Genomic DNA, 17,040 nt, shown 5'->3' with positions numbered 1-17,040 from the left:
AGTCAGTGCTTCAGAATCTGTTCGGGGTTTAGAATCCAACTCCACCCCCCTAGGCCCATGTTTATTCTGTTCCAGGCTACACTCTCAGTTAGTTGGAAAAATTGTTAGGTCAATCTCAGTTATGTCCTCGCCGTTGCGAGGCCCAATTGACCATGTTTGTTGTTTTGAGTGAGCCTGGGGGCTAGGGATACCCCATCAGTGAGAACAAGCAGCCTGCTTGTCCTCGGAGAAAGCGAATGCTACACACCTGTAGAAGGTATTCTCCGAGGACAGCAGGCTGATTGTTCTCACAAACCTGCCCGCCTCCCCTTTGGAGTTGTGTCTTCCCTTGTCTTTGTCTTGCTACATATGGGACTGACGAACACGAGCCGGTTCGGGCGGGAAGACGGCCGTGCATGCGCGGTGGGCATGGGCGCGCGAGGACTAGCAAAGGCCTTTGCTAGTAAAGTTTCCGATTGGAGGGGCTGCCGTGGACGTCACCCATCAGTGAGAACAATCAGCCTGCTGTCCTTGGAGAATACCTTCTACAGGTATGTAGCATTCGCTGTATAGCCGGATTTGTCAATCTATCTTCGCTCACAGTGAATGCCCAAATGAGACTACCGCCAGGCCAGCACGACCTCCTGGTAGTAATTTCAGATTTGGTATGTGCCCGTAATGCGTGGATGAATGATTTATTTATTTCCTCCTATGCATGGCACTTGCTGCGCACCAACTAGTCACCATGTGTGTAGTGTGTGAGCCTTTACTGTTAGATCAATGGGGGGTGTCATTAAGGGCTCAGGCCGGTTTTGGGCGCGCGCTGGTTTCATTTTTTCCACAGGCCCTTTTCCCGTACAATTAAAAAAAAGCCATTTTTTGTAGATGTGGTAAAAACGGGCCTGGTGCGCACCCAATACACGTGCCTACAGGACCGCAGGCCACTTTTTACTGCAGCATAGTAAAAGGGTCCCTTAAGGGGAAATTAGCATGTGGCCATAAAAAAAACCCTGACACAGCTATTTCCCAGATGCACTAGAAAGTGGCCAGAGAGAACATGGCAAATCCATGCGCTAATTGCAGTGCTGGCCATTTTCTAGTGCAGCTTGATAAAAGAACTCTTATATTTGGTAAAAACGTCCAAAATTTGTCTTCTGCAAAAAGAGAATGGCTAAATGATAGTGAACACTGACATTATTTGATCCATTGATTTAGAACAGTGGTTCCCAGTGGCGTTCCTTGGTCGGCTGCTACCTGGGGCGATCGGTGCTGCGCATCCCCCCCCCCCCGGTGCTTCACCTCCAAGCCCTCCCCCCCCCCCCGGTGCATTCTTCTTACCTGCTGATAGCAGCCGCGCAGCTGTCGGCTCTGCTGGTTCCCTGCTCCTTCTGCCCCAGAACAGGAAGAAATAGCAAAGGGAGCAGGGAACCAGTGGAGCCGACAGCCATGCGGCTGCTCCCAGCACCCCCTCCTGCCGCGTGCACCCCCCGCGGACCACACCCATCGCCCCGCCCTCGGTACGCCACTGGTTGTTCCCAATCCTAGTCCTAGAGGCCTCCTGGCCAGTCAGGTTTTTAGGATATCCACAATGAATATTCATAAGAGAGATTTGCATGCACTGCCTCCACTGCATGCAAATCTCTCTCACGAATATTCATTTTGGATATCCTGAAAACCTGACTGGCTGGGCTGCATCCGGGACCAGGTTTGGAACAACTGATTTAGAATGACTCTCCAGTTCTTGGTGAAAATGATCAAGATATTCAAATATAGCCCTTTTGATTTCTTCTGGTAATGTAAGACCAGCATCTCTGGTGGGTTTTTTTAGGCACTCTTCAAAATTTGATTCTTTTTTTCTCTGTCAACGTCTAGTTCCTTACATTTTATTTTGCATATTTAATGGCCTTCTCTACCATTTCTGTGCACTGATCTTCAAGGAACAATTTTGAAGCTTCCAGTTTCACTGTACATTGTTCAAGGCTGATTTCTGATTTTTGCAAGTATTTTTGTGTCCTATTAACCTCATTGAAAACATCACACCAGAAAAAAAAGATAACAAAAAATAAAAATCACATACAGCAGAGAGCAAAATCTGAGCTAATTCTCTTGAATCCACATTTTCTTTTCAATCACATAGTACTTCAAAAGTTGAGTTTAACTTTTCAAAATGTGTCTTTACTGCGCACACAGCTTTATATTGAGCACTTTACCTTGGCTGGGAAAGTCTTTTCACTGTTACATACCTGCATTTTATAGCATTTTCCATCAATGAGGTGAGACTGAAAAGAATGAATAAATTTTTTCCAAAGTTAAAAAAAAAACGTCACTCATGAAGAAACACTTTCAAAAGAGTGAATTCCGCAAAGGTACAGAGACTGATTTGTACATGGCACAAATAACGACTTGGAATTTTCTTACCCCCCCCCCCCCCCCCCCGTTTATTAAGCCGCACGGCAGTGCTGACATAGCCCTTTCAAAGTGAATGGGCTGTGTCGGCATTAGTGTGCAGCTTAGTAAATAGGGAAGGTAGCTTTTTGCCTGAACACCACCATGAATATCAGCCAAAGTTGCATCGTTGACATGTCCTTGACCACGACAGAGGTTTATTTCTAGTCAATCACTATCCACCATAGGAGCCAACTTTTCAAAATGATTGGGGGGTGATGAATTTTTTTTTTTTTTTTACAGGTGGTGCATTCCCCCACCCCATACCTTAACATCCTGTCTTCTGCAGTCTTCACCTGGGCAGTGTTAGTGCCACTCAAAGGCTGCCTGCAACCTGCACCAGGATGTTATATATGACTTCTTCCCTGAACAGTTCCGCCCCTAAGTACCCCTGTACTGTGCAAATATAAGGAGATGCAAATTTCAAAAACTGACATATTTCAATCACTATACTGTAGGGTAACAAATACAAATAAAACAAAAAATGGAAAATATGATAATATCATTGTATTGGACTAAATACATTTTTCAATTAGCTTTCAGAGGCCAAAACCTCTTTCTTCAGGTCAGGACAGTATACTGCTGTTTCCTCTCTCCCCTCCATCCATGTGCATCTCCTCTTCTGTCTTCCCTCCTCTCCATCCATGTCCAACATTTCTCCTCTCCCCTCCATGTGCATCTACTTCCTCTGTCTTTCCTCCACTCCATGTCCAGTCCAGCATTTCTCCTTTCTCCCCTGCCCTCCATCCATGTGCATCACCTTCCCATCTTCCCTCTCCTCCATACATGTCCAGCATTTCTCCTGCCCTCCCTTCCATCCATCTACAGCAACTCTCCTCTCTCCCATGCCCTCCCCTCCATCCATCCATATCCAGCAATTCTCCTCTCTCCCCTGCCCTCCCCTCCATGTCCAGCGATTTCTTCTCTCTCCCCTCCCCTCTCCTCCATCGATCCATGTCCAGCAAGTCTCCTCTCTCCCCGCCCTCTCCTCCATTCATATCCAGCAATTCTCCTCTCTACCCTGCCCTCTCCTCCATTCATATTCAGCAATTCTCCTCTCTCCCCCGCCCTCTTCTCCATATCCAGCAATTCTCCTATCTCCCCTACCCTCCCCTCTTGTCCATGTCCAGCAAATTCTCCTCTCTCCCCTGCCCTCCTCTCCATCCATCCATGTCCAGCAACTCTCCTCTCCCTGCCCTATCCTCCATCCATATCCAGCAATTCTCCTCTCTCCCCTGCCCTCCTCTCCATCCATCCATGTCCAGCAACTCTCCTCTCCCTGCCCTATCCTCCATCCATATCCAGCAATTCTCCTCTCTCCCCTGCCCTCCCCTCCATTTCCAGCGATTTCTCCTCTCTCCTCTCCCCTTCATGTCCAGTAACTTGCCCCAAATGCCACTTGCCCCTTTTCAGCCCCCCCTCTCCTCCGAGTTCCAGTCCCAACCCTAGCCCAACCTCTTCTCCCACAACAGTCCTCTGTCCTCGCCTTCCTGCCACCCAGAATTTAAAACTCATTTTACCTTGGGTCCCGGCAGCAGTGAAAGGCAAGCAGGATCGCCTTCAGCCTTCCCTTCCCTTCTCTCTCAGCTCTGGTCCCGCCCTCATTTCCTGTTTCCGGGAGGGAGAAGAAGGCGGGCAGGTTGGGCTGGGGTTGGAACCGGAACTTCTGACGGCGGTTTAAATATTGGGGGTGCTCGAGCACCCACAGCACCCACGGAGTCGGCGCCAATGCTATCCACTTGTTTCAAGATCTTTTCTTTGAGTTCAATAGCAGTGTTCTTGGAAATAGGAAAGAAGCCCAAGAATGATTCCTTTATTTCAACTTTACCATCTTCAATATGGACATATTTGATCACTTCACACATTTGATCAGTGTGTGAAACATCAGGAGTGCTATCAAAAAGAATTCCAAAGTATTTTGCTTTTTCAATATCTGCCACAGAAGATGAATTAATTCATTTTGAATTTTTGGAGAAAAGTATGAACTCAATCTCCCTTCAGAAGGAACAGCATGTTTGGTTTTTACAAAATGTTCCTTCAAGTTTGGGTCATAATTTGATGTAATTCTATCAATTACAAAACATTTCCTTTGTTTTCTAATGACATATCCTTTCTATGACCACAAAAAGGAAGGTGTTGTAAGGCCAAAAACATAAGTACATCCAAAAGATGATGTAAAATGTCTCTCCAGTTTTTTCTCTCTTTATCCATTTTCACGTGATGGATTTTATCAATAGTATTTTGGAGTTGCAGTCCCATTGCTAAGGTCTTCCATTTTTCTAAGCAGGAGAGATATTGTTCAGATATCTCATGTTCAGGGACTTTAGAATTTAATTTCCACCACTTGTTAAAGCCAATTATAAAGATGGATGTTCCAGCTTTTGTCTCATTATCTGCAGTCTGCAGCAAAAACAAAACAAACAATTTTTTGATTTTGAATAAACCATCAAAGTTCTCAACACTGTTTTCCCTTTGGTAAAGATTTATGAAACCATGAATTTGTTAAGTGTTGACTGCCTACTTTGCTCTTTTTTCCTTCTTGTTGAACTGCAGAGAAAGGTCCACTTTTATTCTAAAGAGGTTCACTTCTCCTTTTAACCAGATTAACTACTACTACTATTTAGCATTTCTATAGCGCTACAAAGCGTACGCAGCGCTGCACAAACATAGAAGAAAGACAGTCCCTGCTCAAAGAGCTTACAATCCAATAGACAAAAAATAAAGTAAGCAAATCAAATCAATTAATATGTACAGGAAGGAGGAGAGGAGGGTAGGTGGAGGCGAGTGGTTACAAGTGGTTACGAGTCAAAAGCAATGTTAAAAAGGTGGGCTTTCAGTCTAGATTTAAAGGTGGCCAAGGATGGGACAAGACGTAGGGGTTCAGGAAGTTTATTCCAGGCGTAGGGTGCAGCGAGACAGAAGGCGCGAAGTCTAGAGTTGGCAGTAGTGGAGAAGGGAACAGATAAGAAGGATTTATCCATGGAGCGGAGTGCACGGGAAGGGGTGTAGGGAAGGACAAGTGTGGAGAGATACTGGGGAGCAGCAGAGTGAGTACATTTATAGGTTAGTAGAAGAAGTTTGAACAGGATGCGAAAACGGATAGGGAGCCAGTGAAGCGACTTGAGGAGAGGGGTAGTATGAGTAAAGCGACCCTGGCGGAAGACGAGACGGGCAGCAGAGTTTTGAACCGATTGGAGAGGGGAGAGGTGACTAAGTGGGAGGCCAGCAAGAAGCAGATTGCAGTAGTCTAAACGAGAGGTGACAAGGGTGTGGATGAGGGTTTTGGTAGAGTGCTCGGAAAGAAAGGGGTGGATTTTACGGATGTTGTAAAGAAAGAAATGACAGGTCTTGGCGATCTGCTGGATATGAGCAGAGAAGGAGAGAGAAGAGTCAAAGATGACCCCAAGGTTTCGAGCTGAGGAGACAAGGAGAATGAGAGAGCCATCAACAGAAATAGAAAACGGGGGGAGTGGGGAGGTGGGTTTGGGGGGAAAAATGAGAAGCTCGGTTTTGGTCATGTTAATTTCAGGTGGCGTTGAGACATCCAGACAGCAGTCAGACAAGCACGCTGAAACTTTGGTTTGGATGCAAGGTGAGATATCAGGGGTAGAAAGGTAGATTTGGGAGTCATCAGCATAGAGATGGTAGGAAAAGCCATGGGATGAGATTAATGAACCAAGGGAAGAAGTGTAGATAGAAAAAAGGAGGGGACCAAGAACAGAACCCTGAGGTACACCGACACGTCATCTGGAACCGGTACTGGCCAAGAGGCAATATCACAATAAAGTAAGTAAAATATCATTCATCACCATTCTTTAGTAGTGTCTCTTTCTGTGGTTACAGTATCCTGTCCTTACCAGAGGAAGGAGGTTTCGGTCTCTGAAAATTAATTTTAAAAATGTATTAAAATTAGTTCAGTAAGAAGATCACCTTGTTTCCATTTTCTATTTATAAGTGTTTAACAACACAGCCACAATACTACTTTAACCTAAAGCAAAAAAAAAAACCAAAAAACAACAAAAAACCTCCAAACCAACCTTCCTGTTTATTAAGCCTCATAGCAATGCCAACACAGCTCATTCACAGTAAATGGGCTGTGTTAATCTCTGGTTTCTGCTTTCCTCATCATCACTCCTTTCCATCAAGCGTCTGTCCTCTTTCTCTGCCTCTTCCATCCACTATCTGCCTTCTCTCCCCCTTCCATCCAGCATCTACCCTCTTTCCTTTCCATCCAGTGTCTGCCCTCCCTCTCTGCCTCTCCATCCACTGTATGAATCTGTTTTTGAGTTTTATGAGATAGGAGCTAGATGAACGCTCTTGTATTTGCTTTCTTCATAGTCCATGATTCCTTGATGCAGCCTTGAGATTTAGCCTGGTGAAACGATGGCCTCCATTGGACAGGATATAGACAAGGAATAACTTTGGGTGTTTTGAAGCTATTAGAGCTAAAAGAAAATCCTTCAGAAAATGGAAGAAGGATTTAACTGAAAATAATAAGAAACAGCATAAGGAAGGGCAAGTCAAATGCAAAGCACTGATAAGAAAAGGCAAAGAGAGACTTAAAAAAAAAAGATTTTGTTGGAGGCAAAAACACATAGTAAAATTTTTTTTAGGTATAGTAAAAGCAAGAAGCCAGCTAAAGAATCAGTTGGACCGCTAGATGACTAAGAGGGGCATTTTCGAAAGGGACGTCCAAGTTGCGATTTGGACGTCCTTGCAAAATGGCGAAATCCAGGGGCGGGGAAACCCGTGTTTTCGAAACAAAATGTATGTCCATCTTTTGTTTCGAAAATACCGTCAGGGACGTCCAAATCCTTAAATTTGGACGTCCCTAGATTTGGTCGTCCCTAGACATGGACGTTTCTGACTATCGGCGATTTTTGAAACCGAAGACGTCCATGTCAAAAATGTCCAAATGCAAGCCATTTGGTCATGGGAGGAGCCAGTATTTCTAGTGCACTGGTCCCCCTGACATACCAGGACAGCAACCGGGCACCCTAGGGGGCACTGCAGTGGACTTCATAAATTGCTTCCAGGAACATAGCTCCCTTACCTTGTGTGCTGAGCCCTCCTAAAACCCACTACCCACAACTGTACACCACTACCTTAGCCCTTACGGGTGAAGGGGGGCACCTATGTATGGGTACAGTGGGTTTGTGGTGGGTTTTGGAGAGCTCGCTGTTCCCTCCACAAATGTAACAGGTAGGGAGGGTATGGGCCTGGGTCCGCCTGTCTGAACTGCACTGCAGTACCCACTAAAACTGCTCCAGGAACCTGTATGCGCTGTCTTGGACCTGAGTATGACATCTGAGGCTGGCATGACATATTCTGAAAGATGTTTTTTTAGGGTGGGAGGGGGTTACTGACCACTGGGGGAGTAACGGGAGGTCATCCCCGATTCTCTCCGGTGGTCATCTGGTCATTTCGGGCACCTTTTTGCCTTAGTCGTAAGAAGGGAAGGGAAATGGGACTTGATATACCGCCTTTCTGAGGTTTTTGCAACTACATTCAAAGTGGTTTACATATATTCAGGTACTTATTTTGTACCAGGGGCAGTGGAGGGTTAAGTGACTTGCCCAGAGTCACAAGGAGCTGCAGTGGGAATCAAACTCAGTTCCCGAGGATCAAAGTCCACTGCACTAACCACTAGGCCAAGTGTTCGTCAGGGACGTCCTTTTTTCGATTATGGGTCAAGGACGTCCAAGTCCCGCCTTAGCTACACCTCTGACATGCCCCCTTGAACTTTGGCCGTCCTTGCGACAGAGTGCAGTTGGAGACATCCTAAATCGAGCTTCGATTATACCGATTTGGATGTCCCTGGGAGAAGGACGTCCATCTTCTGATTTATGGTAAAGGATGGACGCCCTTCTCTTTCGAAAATGAGCCCATAAGTGGTAAAAGGGAAGACAAAGCCATAGCAGAGAGATTAAATTAATTCTTTGCTTTGGTCTTTACCGAGGAAGATTTGGGAGAGATACCGGTGCCAGAAATGGTATTCAAAGCTGATGAGTTAGAGAAACTGAATGAAATCTCTATAAACCTGGAAGATGTAATGGTGCAGTTTGACAAAATTGAAGAGCAGAAAATCACCTGGACCAGATGGTATTCATCCCAGAGTACTGATAGAACTGGAAAAATGAACTTGCAGAACTATTGTTAGTGATATGTAATTTATCTTTAAAATCAAACATGGTTCCGGAAAATTGGAGGGTGACCAATGTAACGTCGATTTTTTAAAAAGGTTCCAGAGATGATCTGGGAAATTAGAGACTGGTAAGCCTGACGTCGGTGCCGGGAAAAATGGTAGAGACTATTATAAAGAACAAAATTACAGAGCATATTCAAAAAGCATGGATTAATGAGACAAGGATTGTGAAAAATTACAAGACTGGGAGACAGGGCATCCAAATGGCAGAAAATGTTTAATGTGAGCAAGTGCAAAGTAATGCATGTGGGAAAGAGGAACCCGAATTATAGCTACGTAATGCAAGGTTCCACATTAGGAGTCACCATCCAGGAAAAGGATCTAGGCGTCATCATTGATGAGTTGAAACCCTTTGGTCACTGTGCAGTGGCGGCTAAGAAAGCAAATAGTGTCACAATGGTGACTGTTTCCTTGTCTGTGCTCGCCTCGCCCTCTGGTGGCCAGAACCGGTGGCTGCTATGAGCTGTCACCCGTTCCAGACTTCAGCCCAGTCCTGTCCAGATCTTCCGGGCTGCCAGACTTGCTTGTTTGTGCCTGAACAGCACCCGTAGCTGCCTTGTGATTCCTGCAGTGAACTTCAGCTGCTGATGGGCTTTATTAACCACCTGGAAACTTCTGTGTTTGCCTTTGCATGGTCTAAGGTCCCTGGTATGTTGGTGTGCTTGTTGCACTTCTGCCTAGTCTGGTTTCTTGTCTGAGTTTCTTGTCCGGTTCTAGTTAGTCTGTGTGTAATTTAGCTTAGGTTATTGCTTTTTCCCTAGTCTTGATCCTGGTCTGTATTCCTGGTCTAGTTTCTGTTTGTCTGTGTTCTTGCTTAGTGGCTGCTCTGCAGCTTTCAGTCCTGACTCTTGTCTGTCAGTGTTTTTCAGTGGCTGCTTGGCAGCTTTCAGTTCCTGTCCTCTAGCTTGTCCATTTCCTGCCTTATGTAGTATTGTCTGTCTGTGAGTCCTAGCCCTGTTTCCTGCCTTGCTACCCATGTATATTCCCTTCTCCTCTGACCCTCAGTCCCTGTTCAGCCTAGTTGATATCCAGTTCCTGCCCTGTCCGGTAAGTCCTGCCGGCCGCCTGCACCCAGGGGCTCAACTCCTGGGGAAGGGCGGTCAAGTGCAGGTGAAGTCTAGCTGTTTCTGTCAGCGTTCTGCCTTGTCTCTGGTGTGGGGTGGTTTTGCCTGCCACTGCTGCTCCTCGGCAGTGGTCCAAGGGCTCACGAACGTAGTTTCTGCCTTGAAAACCTAACAAATAGAATGTTAGGTATTATTAAGAAAGTAATGGAAAATAAAAATGAGGACATTATAATGCCTTTGTATGGCTTCATGGTATGATTGCATCTTGAATATAGTGTGCAATTCTGGTCACCACATGTCAAAAAAGATATAGTGGAATTAGAAAAGGTACAGAGAAGGCCGACAAAAATGATAAAGGGGATGGGATGACTTCTCTATGAGGAAAGGTTACAGCAGCTAGGGATCTTCAGTTCGGAGAAAAGATTGCTGAGGGGAGATATGATAGAGCTCTATAAAATAATGAGTGGAGTGGAACGGGTAGACATGAATCGCTTGTTTACTCTTTCCAAAAATACTAGGACTAGGGGGCACACAATGAAGCTACAAAGTAGTAAATGTAAAATGAATTGGAGAAAATATTTCTTCACTCAATGTAATCAATAGAAATAAAACAAAATAAAACATGGAAAAGAAAATAAGATGATACCTTTTTTATTGGACATAACTTAATACATTTTTTGATTAGCTTTCGAAGGTTGCCCTTCTTCGTCAGGATAACAAAGGAATACCCATGCGAAGCACGCTTCCTTGAGCTAAGTACTTTTTTGAAATTATAGCTGTGTAAAAGTTGACACAGTAGAAGATAGAAGAGTTGCGTGCTTCTTTATGTTAAGTGCCTTTTGAAATTATTGCAGTATGAAGGGGAGCGACCTTTACCAGGAGGTGTTTTGCCCATGATGAAGAAGTCCTAGCCCTCCTCTTGCTATTACTAGCAGAAGAGGAGCTTCTTGAGGCTTTTTCCTCCTCAGAAATAATTATTTTTGCTTACCTTAATATTAGTTTCCTGAGTATATACTAGAGAGAGAGTGGTGGATACTTGGAATGCCCTCCCGCGGGAGGTGGTGGAGATGAAAACGGTAACGGAATTCAAAAATGCGTGGGATAAACATAAGGAAATCCTGTTCAGAAGGAATGGATCCTCAGAAGCTTAGCCGAGATTGGGTGGCAGAGCCGGTGGTGGGAGGCGGGGCTAGTGGTTTGGAGGCGGGGCTAGTGCTGGGCAGACTTCTACAGTCTGTGCGCTGAAAATGGCAGATACAAATCCAGGTCAGGTATACACATAAAGTAGCACATATGAGTTTATCTTGTTGGGCAGACTGGATGGACCGTACAGGTCTTTCTCTGCCGTAATCTACTATGTTACTATGTAGGACAACAGGCGCCGAAATGTGCTTTCTCTTTCGGTTTTGCTTAGACTCGCAAATATGTTTGATTCTCACTATCAGCACTTTGAGGCTGTATGCGCTTCCTTCCACTTCATAAAGAACATAAAACCAGCAGTTTAATGTGGGAAATGCAGAAGCAATCCTCTCCTCGAAACCTTGAGCCATCTCCGAGCCAGTGCTTGATTTCTGCGCTGTCTTCTGAGCATTGGGATGGCATTTCGTTTCATTTCAATTATTACCATTTATATACCGCCCTTATCCTCAGTGGTGAACAATGACCTTATTAACGCCCATTTAAATACAAGTTGTTGCCATCTTTGGCATGCACATTGATACCAGTGCTATTGCCTTTCAATATTCTGCGGCCATTAACATGCACATTGTAATTGCTTCTAACTCTGGCATAAGGTTTTGAGCATTGGGCCCCAAGAGCTTCAGCTCTTTCTCTGTTGTTGCTTTTCTTTGTGGTGAAGAATAGGGTTTCTTCTTTTTCTCTTGCCTGCTCTCCTTGTACTACTACTACTACTACTTAACATTTCTAGAGCGCTACTAGGGTTACGCAGCACTGTACAATTTAACAAAGAGAGACAGTCCCTGCTCAAAGAGCTTACAATCTAATAGACAAGTGAACGGTAGTGAAGACTAGAGCTTCCCATTCACTCTCTGCAACTATTTTTGTTTTTCCCTCCTCCTGGTGAAGGAAAGGAGTGTTTTTTTTATCACATGGTGATCTCTCTCTTTCTCTCTGCAGTGTGCTGAAGGCATACCTGACTGGCCCATCCAAATCATGGGGGAAGTTGGAAGCAGAGAGTAGCTCCCAGTGACTTGTAAAATATTGGGGTTTGTTTTTTCCCTAGTTGATCATATGAGTCCTGATAAAAATAGAGAATCTCAGTGGGGCCACACCCAAATAAATATTTCTTCAATCAATAAAATAGTTTTAAACTAAGTTCAATTGACCAGATACATTTCAGAAATGATTAGTTGGACAATACAGCGTTACTTAATCCAGAAAATACTATGGGATTCATAGTCAGAACTACTTACCAGGCAGGAAAGGCTCCTTCCCAGTTGAATAGCACTGTGTGGCTCTGATGCTGAATATCAGCTCTGACTGCTGTGGCACTGTGCAGTGGTGTTCCTAGCCTATTCTCCACCTGGGGCGCGTCGTTGCTGCAACCCCCCCTGACCTGTCACCTCCCGAAGTCCATCAACCCCCCCCCCGAAGCGCATCACCCCCTTTGAAGCGTATCACCTCCCCAGCATGTTGCTCCCCGAAGCACATCACCCCCCTGGGCGTGTCACCCCCTGAAGCGAATCACCCCCCAGCGCGTCACATCCAAAGCACACCACCCCCAAAGTGCATCACCCCTCCGAAGCGCATCACCACAGCACATCACCCCCGAAGCGCATCAACCCCCTGAAGCATATCACCCCTGGCACATCGCCCCCTGAAGTGTATCACCACTGGCGCATCACCCCGAAGCACATCATCCCCGAAGTGCATCACCCCTTCCGAAGTGCATCACCCCCTGGTGTGTTGCCCCCAAAGTGCATTACCCCCTTGAAGCACGTCACCCCCTACGAAGCACATCATAGTAACATAGTAAATGACGGCAGATAAAGACCTATACGGTCCATCCAATCTGCCCAACAAGATAAACTCATTTTACATCACCAGACCTTTTCTCCCAGCAATGGGGGTGGGGGTGGGGGGGGGTGGGGGGGGGTGTGTGGAGCAGGTATGGGGCTGTTGGCTCTGCCAGTCGCCTGCGCCGGAATATGAAATAACGTCAGAGGGGACAGGGGACCGGCAGAGTCAACAGCCGTGCTTCTGCTCTGCGCACCCCTTTGCTTCCTGCTCCCGGGGTGGACCACCCCCACTGCCCTTTGTACTCTACTGGCACTATGGGTTAATGCCAGACACTATCCCCCAAATTCTATATATGGCACCTAATGTTAGGCGCTACTGCTACGCTGAGTTTGTGGCATGGAAAAGTTTTCTAAAGGATGCAAGGCACCAAGACAGGACAGAAACGGCAGATCCATGTGAAAACACACTTACGCAGGGGAGACCATGGATAGGAAGCAGTTTTTGCACTCCTGTCTCCCATGCTCTTGGTGCAGTGTCACTGCTTGCACAGGCCTCAGGATGGAACTGGAGAAAGCCAGGAGAAGTACAAAGAAGCAAGGGGAAAGGTAGACATGAAGTAGGGGGGTCCATTGCAGAAATGAAATTGGCCATTACAGTCCATATTTGCAATTGTGCACTCTGTTTCTGTGGTCCTGTGCTCTGCTTCCAGGTGCACAAGAGGGAGTCGCCCCAGCAAGTGACCATGTTCTGTGGTTTACATGCTAAGACATTTCTTCTTTTTCAATTTAGCTCAATCACACTCTTCTTCTCCCTCTAGTTTGCTCTGGAACTCACTGCTAGTGTTACACATTTAGTTTAGGTCTGTTGAGCAGAAGAATAACCAGCATGGTCATTGCACTGTTACAGCTCTGGTCAAACACCATAAGGAACACCAGGATCCTGGGCCTAGGTCTTTTATGTTTTCAGTTTTCACCTATAATAGCTCCTTTCCCTTTGGGATGAGCCTTCTAGAATACAGGGACTGCCAGCACTTACAGCACAAGCCCAAGGTATTCCCCACAGAGGCAGAGAGACCCTGATCGTCAGATGAAAGGAGGTGGGAGTCACAGAACAATGCATAGCACAAACTATTTTATTTATTTGTTACATTTGTATCCCACATTTTCCCACCTCAATGTGGCGCCGGAGAGGTGTTTACAGGCTCCGGGGTAAACAAATACAAGATGTTATGGTAGGATGGATCATGTGGTAGGTCCACATAAAAGATTCGTTTTTCCGTAGATGAGTCTTGCTGCCGTGTTTACTTTTGACAGTTTCTAAAGTAAGAATAGAAAATACTGCGTTAAAAAGAGTATGGAGCTTCTCAACCTAGAAATAGACATTCTTACTGTTATGTCACATGTAAGTATGACAATAGTAAGAGGATTACCATTCCTCCTTGATAAGTCTGCCAGCTGTTAGGACATCCTGGCTGCAGCTCCTGGATTCTCTGTAGTGTTCCTGGCTTCCTCTCCGTGCTGTTCCTCCAGGTTTCTCACTGCTGGAAATAGAAAACATTTGGTTTGCATATATAGTATTACAGTACTTGGTACTTCCTCCCCCCCTCCCTCTGCAGACCCTCTGCATTCCGTTCCCTCCCTATGCAGCCCTCTGCATTCTCAATCCCTTCCCTCCACCCTCCCTGTGCAGCCCTGCACTCCCAATCCCTTCCCTCTCCCTCCCCCTCCCTATGCAGCCCTCTGCACTCCCAATCCCTCCCCTCCCCCTCCCTAATTCCCTGTAGTAAGTATAGTAAGACTATATGTGCAAGTACAGTATACTGTACCTGACTGCTGCTCTGGCTCTTCCTCCTGCTGTCTACCTGGGCTCCCATCCAGGTGCTTCTGAGTCAGGTCCACTGAGCCCCACCTATATAGCTGCCAGCCATTGTGACATCAACTGGATTGTGCTGTGGCTGCCTTTTCTTGGTGACCATATATGGGAATTTGGGTGTGCTTTCAGGTTATCAAAGGGTCCCATAGGGGGTTCAAATAATCTTGGCTCCTCCAGAGGGAAAAACTAAAGGTTCTAAAGTGACATCATCACTCTGGGAGATCAGCTGAGCAAGCTGAGACCTGGTTGCCTTGGCAACGGCTTGCTGGTCAGCTGGGAGGTCAGCTTAAAGCTGGACAGAGGTGTTCTGAGTCTGGGAGCAGCAGTGGCAGAAAATCCCTTTTAAAAGCGGTTTTAAAGTGTTTTAAGAGTTATATGAGTGAGAACAGTGTGATTGAATAGAGTCAATTGTCCCTAAACAGCCTGCCTCGGTTTCAAAGGCTTTAAGAGAGTTGTCTGATGTTTTTGCTGAACACTAAGAATAAAGTGTATTGAGATTTCAGACTGGAATAGCAAATGCTATTTTAAGCTGCCTGTAGGAGCAGCTGAGGAATAATTCTATATTAATTATTCCTCAGCTATATTAAGCTGCCTGTAGGAGCAGCTGAGGAATAATTTCTGGCAGGTCCTCTTAAAGATTTGTTTAATAAATCATTGGAAATGGGAGAGGTTCCGAGGGATTGGAGAATGGCGGAGGTGGTCCCTCTTCACATAAGTGGTGATAGGGAAGAAGCTGGAAACTACAGGCCGGTAAGCCTCACTTCGATTATTAGAAAAGTAATGGAAGCGATGCTGAAGGAAAGGATAGTGAATTTCCTAGAAGCCAATAAGTTGCAAGATCCGAGACACATGGTTTTACCAAAGGGAAATTGTGCCAAACGAATCTCATTGAATTCTTTGACTGGGTGACTGGAGAATTAAATCAGGGATGTGATATAGACTTAATCTACCTAGATTTCAGCAAGGCTTTTGACACGGTTCCCCACAGGAGGCTCTTGAACAAACTGGACGGGCTGAAGATAGGACCCGAAGTGGTGAACTGGATTAGGAACTGGTTGACGGACAGACACCAGAGGGTGGTGGTAAATGGAATTCGCTCAGAGGAGGGAAAGGTGAGTAGTGGAGTGCCTCAGGGATCGGTGCTAGGACCGATTCTGTTCAATATATTTGTGAGTGACATTGCTGAAGGGTTAGAAGGTAAAGTTTTCCTTTTTGCGGATGATACAAAGATTTGTAACAGAGTGGACACCCGGGAGGGAGTGGAAAACATGAAAAAGGATCTGCGGAAGCTAGAAGAATGGTTTAAGGTTTGGCAATTAAAATTCAATGCAAAGAAATGCAAAGTGATGCACTTAGGGACTAGAAATCCACGGGAGATGTATATGTTAGGCGGGGAGAGTCTGATAGGTACCAACGGGGAGAGGGATCTTGGGGTGATAGTATCTGAGGATCTGAAGGCGACGAAACAGTGTGACAAGGTGGTGGCCGTAAGTAGAAGGTTGCTAGGCTGTATAGAGAGGTGAGTGACCAGCAGAAGAAAAGAGGTTTTAGATTGTAAGCTCTTTGAGCAGGGACTGTCTTCTTTCTTCTATGTTTGTGCAGCGCTGCGTATGCCTTGTAGCGCTATAGAAATGCTAAATAGTAGTAGTAGTAGTAGGTTTTAATGCCCCTGTATAAGTCGTTGGTGAGGCCCCACCTGGAGTATTGTGTTCAGTTCTGGAGGCCGTATCTTGCTAAGGATGTAAAAAGAATTGAAGCGGTGCAAAGAAAAGCTACGAGAATGGTACGGGATTTGCGTTACAAGACGTATGAGGAGAGACTTGCTGACCTGAACATGTATACCCTGGAGGAAAGGAGAAACAGGGGTGATATGATACAGACGTTCAAATATCTGAAAGGTATTAATCCGCAAACGAACCTTTTCTGCAGATGGGAAGGCGGTAGAACTAGAGGGCAGGATACGAGACTGAAGGGGGGCAGACTCAAGAAAAATGTCAGGAAGTATTTTTTCACGGAGAGAGTTGTGGATGCTTGGAATGCTCTCCCGCGGGAGGTGGTGGAGAGGAAAACGGTAACGGAATTCAAACATGCGTGGGATAAACATAAAGGAATCCTGTTCCGAGGGAATGGATCCTCAGAAGCTTAGCTGAGATTAGGTGGCAGAGCCGGTGATGGGAGGCGGGGCTGGTGGTTGGGAGGCGAGGATATTGCTGGGCAGACTTATACAGTCTGTCCCAGAGCCGGCGGTTGGGAGGCAGGGATAGTGCTGGGCAGACTTATATGGTCTGTGCCCTGAAAATGACAGATACAAATCAAGGTAAGGTATACACAAAAAGTAGCATATATGAGTTTATCTTGTTGGGCAGACTGGATGGACCATACAGGTCTTTTTCTGCCGTCATCTACTATGTTACTATGTTACTTTTATAGAATAGTGCTTAAGGGGTCCTTTTACTAAGGAGCACCAAAAAATGGCCTGTGCTGGTGTAGGCGTGT

The 17,040-nt window shown here is 45.8% G+C and overlaps 1 long non-coding RNA gene across 1 annotated transcript; it reads right to left on the bottom strand.

Moving 5' to 3' along the window:
• Window positions 1-13,788: 13,788 nt before the first annotated feature.
• LOC115465080 lies at window positions 13,789-14,597 on the bottom strand. Its single transcript, XR_003941317.1, has 3 exons — window positions 14,498-14,597; window positions 14,102-14,212; window positions 13,789-13,988 (listed from the first exon to the last, which is right to left on the bottom strand). It is a non-coding gene; the product is annotated as an uncharacterized LOC115465080 (long non-coding RNA).
• Between the last annotated feature and the right edge of the window lie 2,443 nt (window positions 14,598-17,040).

The sequence above is a fragment of the Microcaecilia unicolor genome, chromosome 3 (genome assembly GCF_901765095.1).
Source record: "Microcaecilia unicolor chromosome 3, aMicUni1.1, whole genome shotgun sequence".
Classification (NCBI taxonomy): domain Eukaryota; kingdom Metazoa; phylum Chordata; class Amphibia; order Gymnophiona; family Siphonopidae; genus Microcaecilia; species Microcaecilia unicolor.
The sequence above is the reverse complement of the archived record's forward strand: the minus strand, read 5'-3'. Positions and strand labels throughout refer to the sequence as shown.